Genomic DNA, 6,286 nt, shown 5'->3' on the forward strand with positions numbered 1-6,286 from the left:
GGTACACAATCGTGTGAAAAAAATTTTTTTTCCTTCGTAAGCAATATGAAAATTTCACTAAATTTGACCCTGAATTTCTTTTTATTAATTCGACTGATTTACATAACAAATTCATATCATCATTTGGACAACTTACGAATTTAAATGCGTATAAGAATTTTCAAAACCAGAAAAATAAAATTCTTAAGAGGTGGAAACCTGCTCTTTTTTTTTATAATTCTCTTTATTTAAACTAATAAATTATTTCACTTCTTTTTTTTAAATTTTTGTCAATACTTTATATTTATAATATTAATAATTTGTTTACTTAGACTGTAATATACATGTTTAATGTGTAATTATTTACCATTTAAACTTAACCACAACCACAAAATTTATTAAAAACTAAGTTATAGAGAAGTTGAGGGTTAAAAGCAATTCAATATAATAGTGAAAAATAATTATTAACTTTCATCTCCCATTATTTTCTGGGATTACATTTATGTATTAACAAAAACAAACTATTATGTTATCAAATAAAAATTTCTGTTATGCAAACAATATTTATGATTTTTAAATTTCAGTTACCAGTTTGAGCTTTAAAATGCAGTAAACAGTGATAAATATGTTTTTGATTATTGCGTATTATTCATTTGACTCCATCAAGTTGATGACTTACAATATTCTATCCAAAGTGGTAAAACGTTTTTTAAAAAAAAGTAATATGAACAAACAATTTAGTTTAGAGTATGATTGTTTTTAAAGACCTTTTTCTAGAAGTAAAATTTGAATTATAAGGAATAATAAAAGTATAAGGAGTAAGTAATTCTGCTTTAAGATATCCTGAACATTGATTAAAGTTTTCGATTACCTGTCCTATTATATTTATTTACGCAGGATTTTTTTTTCTTGCCAAACAAAAGATGATTACATAAATGTTATCAAGTATGGTTTTTGAAGGAAAATAAATTATATATACGAATTCGATTTTAAAATGTCATAAACAACAATGCAAATAATTTATTTTAAACGCAAACTACAACTTACTACTACAACTACTTCAACTTACTAGATTGATTTCTGCCAATTTTCTCTCAAAATGGTTTTGGCTTAATATTTTATTATTTTTTTAAACAAATTAAATCGAATAAAATCATTTTTGAAAAGCTGTTTTTATAAATGAATTGGATGAGTAGAAATAGTAGATTAATTCCTGCCAAATTTCTTTTCAAAGAGATTTCATTTAATATTTCGTAAATTTTTTAAACAAAATCTTTTTTTTTAAAAGTAATTTATAATTGTGAAAACGTCAGTGCGAAAAAAAGTTAAATTGAAAAGCTTTTTGTGATCTAATATTTAAATATTTGAAAATTTTCAGCAACACGACATTTTTTGGGTCCATAAAACTATGTAAAAATTGCGAATTACTTATTGTTTTTAAGAGCCCATTGTGCAGCCCTAGTGCGACGTAAATTAACAACAATAACAACAACAATATTGTTTTTAAGAATTTTCTTTTATCTGGAAAAATCCTGCTGATTTAGCGCTTTTTTTCCTTCTTACATTTTATTATTTATTTATTTATTTATTTTTTAATATTAAACTTTTTCTCCGCAATTTGTTACTTTGAAAATTAAAAAAATAAAAATTCTGCAAGGAAAAAAAATTAGAAAAATTAATAAACACTCAATATTTCATAAAAATTATATTATTAAAAAAAAGAAAAGAAAAAAAAACTGAAAACTCTCGGGTTGCTAGCTCCTTAAAATTGGTTCTGGTTTAAGAAACTTTAAATTTTTGTAGACTCTTGGCCATAACAATTCTTAACTTGAACATACTAACATTTAAGATGGTTGCCATTTTAACAAAAAATATATATCTGGGGTTACCACATAAGCTGCTTAAAGATACTCGCGCTAAGTTTTTTGAATGAAGACTCGAGTTGCCGAATTCGACCAATTTTATCGCATATCCAGTAACTGGTAACATTCATTAATATTCGACACAACCATAGTAAGTTTTATAATAAACTTAAAACTATACATAAAATGCAATTGGTTTTTATTATTTATGTTTGTAATCTTAGCGATTTATAGAAGTATAATTGTAAACAGAAATATTGTTTTGAAAAGACAGTAATATGTGCCAAAAAATATTTTTAAAAAAATGACACATTATTTATTCTGATGATATTACAAGTTTAAAGATAAAAGATTAATTTCTCAGCACGTGAAAGCAAATGTTAAAATCGAGACAATTATTTTAATCAAAATTAATAAATAAAAAAAAAAAAGTTGCACATTTTGTGAGATTTTTCCACTTAGATTAAAATCACTAAAATAAATAATTAATTCTCAGCTTTTGCACATTTTAATGAAATTAATTAATGCTGCAATGAAATAACGTTTTTCATATTACAAATCCGGTCACCAACGCTTTTTATTTTCGCAAAAATGTAGCCTTTAGCCATAGTGAAATCAACGCATTTAAAATCAGTATAGAGGGCACTGGCTAAAGATGGAGAAAACTAAACCTAACAGTCATGATTAACTGGAGCAAACTACAACAGTTATGAAAATCGCATGTTATTTACTAGAGAGAGTCATTTTCTATGACGAATAAACCTTCGAAAAGAAAAATCTTGCAGGTAATCCCAAAGGAAATTGGAATTCAAATAATCTAAATCATTTGACTTGATCTCAGACAGCTGGTTACAAACCAGAGGAATCAACAAACATAAAGCTAATAAATAAAAGAACAAGCTTAAAGAATCTGAAAATAGACAAGGCATTCTCTGTTGCCAAAGAATTATTCATTTAAGATTGAAAAAGTTGTTAAATTTAGGCAGACATCCAAAATACAAGAAGTTCCAGAAATAAAATATAATTGTTCTCTCTAGCCTTCATCAGGTCCCCAACAATCTTTATCTTCACGTTCTACTTGAACTAAAATTTTATCTATAAAAATGGAAATTAAAAATAGTTTATTACAAGTTTAAAATATCAAAATCTATACAAAGCTTAAAAAGTGAAACATTTGTATTATGGTACAAACTGATACATTTTTCAGTAACTTGGATAAAAATTGAAAAGTTATCGTTTTAACTTTTACAGGTGCAGTATACAACGGTTAACCTTCAAACAATCAATGCTTCAATCTTCGTCAGCTCATTTTTAGCCTATTTTTCCTTCGTGAACCACTTGTACTAAAATCCTTCCAATCTGCACAAAGATTTGTATTATGGTGCAAACTGTTACATTTTGCAGTAACTTGGACAAAAATTGAGAAGGTTATCGATTTTGTCTTTTACAGGTGTAGTATACAACGGTTAACCTTCAAACAATCAATGCTTCAATCTTCTTCAGCTCGTTTTTAGCCTATTTTTCCTTCGTGAACCACTTGTATTAAAATTCTTCCAATCTGTACAAAGATTTGTATTATGGTGCAAACTGTTACATTTTACAATAACTTGGACAAAAATTGAGGAAGTTATCGATACTGGCTTTTACAGGTGTAGTATACAACGGTTAACCTTCAAACAATCAATGCTTCAATCTTCTTCAGCTCATTTTTGGCCAATTTTTCTTCGTGAACCACTTGCACTGAAACTCTTCCAATCTGTACAAAGATTTGTATTATGTTACAAAACGTTATATTTTTCAGTAACTTGGACAAAAATTGAGAAGGTTATCGATTTTGTCTTTTACAGGTGTAGTATACAACGGTTAACCTTCAAACAATCAATGCTTCAATCTTCGTCAGCTCATTTTTAGCCTATTTTTCCTTCGTGAACCACTTGCATTAAAATTCTTCCAATCTGTACAAAGATTTGTATTATGGTGCAAACTGTTACATTTTACAATAACTTGGACAAAAATTGAGGAAGTTATCGATTTTGTCTTTTACAGGTGTAGTATACAACGGTTAACCTTCAAACAATCCAATGCTTCAATCTTCTTCAGCTCGTTTTTAGCCTATTTTTCCTTCGTGAACCACTCACACTAAAATTCTTTTAAAACTAGAAAAATTTTTTAATTATTATTATATGTTTAAAATATCAGAAATTGAAGAATGCTTATAAATAGAGAGCTTTTTTTAAAGTTTTGCATCGATGATATATATTACATTACATTTACGTTGCTGTTACATTTTTCAACAGTAACTGTAACAGTAATTGTAACAGCAATTTACAAATTGTAACAGTATGCAACGAAACAAAAATGTAACAGTAATTTACATTACATTACTGCTTTATTTTCAGAAAATGATATAAAAATAAAAGAAGTTATCCAGTATGGTAATAATCTCTAAAGAAAAGTTACAAATTATGGACCGTATTGGTGATTATTTTTACATAATTTAATTTATTTGCTAATTTAAACGGGATTCACAATATTTAAAGTAATATAAAAATAAATGAATGTGTTTTTATTTACTGTGCACCTACAAATTTACACAGAAGTGGAATTTTTTAAATTTTTTTTATTTTTAGAAAAACTTATTAAATTTCTCTCCTTGCTCATTTCTTTGAAAATTATGCAGCAAACTTTCTCTTGGATTTTTTTCTTTTGTAACGTAAATTAGTTACATTTACAATAATCGAATCACACTCATTTGTTCAGCAAACGAAGAATAGCATAAAATTACAATTGCCAATTTTTCTGAAAATCCTCGTTTGATATTAAAATTGAAAATGTGCACATTTCTATTACTAAAACTAATGAATTTCGCTGTAAAAAAAATTATGGGTAATCTAGAAAAGTAAATAACTATATTCAATGTTGAATTAAAACAATGGGTAACTAAAAAAAATAAAAATAAAAATTTAAAAAAAATCAAAAGGCGAACAATGATCCATTTTTTCTAAAAACGAATGAGTAAACATCTTATAAAAACTAATTTTAATATATAAAAATTTAAACTGCATAAAATGTATTAATGCTGATGATTATTGTTATTTATTTTATTCTATTACATTTTTATTTGAATTTTGACTCACGAAATTTCATTTGAAATTTAAGTATAGCCTACACGAGATCAGCAATTTGAAGCATAATTTAAGTTATATTTCTCATAACTAGCTTTTGTTTTACACCTTTTAATTCAACTTACTAAACAAAGAAAGTGGTATATCTAGATCCGTTGAAATCGTGAGAAAATTGCTTCTAATTGAGAAAAAAGACTCCTATAGAACTATATAATACCTGAGATAGATTAAAGCTTAGGTGCCTTTGAACCCTTTCGTTTTATGAAACCGGTTCTGCTGCGGGCCACCCTTTAGATACTTAAATCGTTTTGGTACCTTGAAGTAATTTTTTCTATAATCTTTTCTTTATCTTTACGGTGAAACACTAAACACACTGTTGGGTTGTACCGAACTAATGAAGTTTAAGTCAGATTTTTCGAAAGCAACGCAACTGAAGTAATTACCGAAAATTGGACCAAGCGCAAGAAGCATTTGAAATTAAGCGGTTCCTTTTTGTTGAATGAACAGTCTTGGAATTTTTACTAACAATTATTTTGAAGTTTCAATAGAATTTGTCAGATTTTTAAGGAATAATTTTTTTTATAAATTTGATTATAAAGAATAGACTATATATTGAATTCTCAAAGTAGTTCTAAAAATAATTAATGAGTAAAAAAAAAAAAAAAAAAACTATTCTTAATATTTGTAAAAAGTAGATTTAATTAATATTATTAATAAAAGTATTTGAAAGCGGAAGGAAGATATGAACAAATGAATTATTGGAAATTAGTAAATAGCCCTTGAATGAATTAATGTAATGAAATATCAATAAAGAGGTATAAATGTTCTGTAACCTTATAATTTTGTGCCCAACCCAGAAGACAAAGAAATTTCTGGATCAAACTGTTCGTTATATGAAGTAGAAAAGCACGGAAAACTCTCACCGTATCCCTGATGGCAAGGGGACTCAAACTCATGGATTCTACATCTATACTAGGTTTTTTCTTTTTAAGTGGTATTTGTATTTTTCAAACACCGTGCTAATAAAAAATAAAATTTCCGGTTTTTTTGCAGTTTTTTTTCTTCAAAATAATAATTTTTCTTTAAAAAAATATAGAAGCTATTTAAATATAAAAATGCATTGTAAAAATGGTAAAATTTTCTACTTTTACAAAATGTAAAATTTTCTACTTTTACAAAATGTAAAATTTTTAAAAAAATTTCTATATAAAAGTATTTAAAAAATTTTAAACGCTAATTAAATGAATATTAAAAGAAATACTTAAAGTCTTTTTCCACCTATCTATTTCTTAAAGATATTTACTTATATATATATATATA

Source organism: Parasteatoda tepidariorum, chromosome 1 (genome assembly GCF_043381705.1).
Source record: "Parasteatoda tepidariorum isolate YZ-2023 chromosome 1, CAS_Ptep_4.0, whole genome shotgun sequence".
NCBI lineage: Eukaryota > Metazoa > Arthropoda > Arachnida > Araneae > Theridiidae > Parasteatoda > Parasteatoda tepidariorum.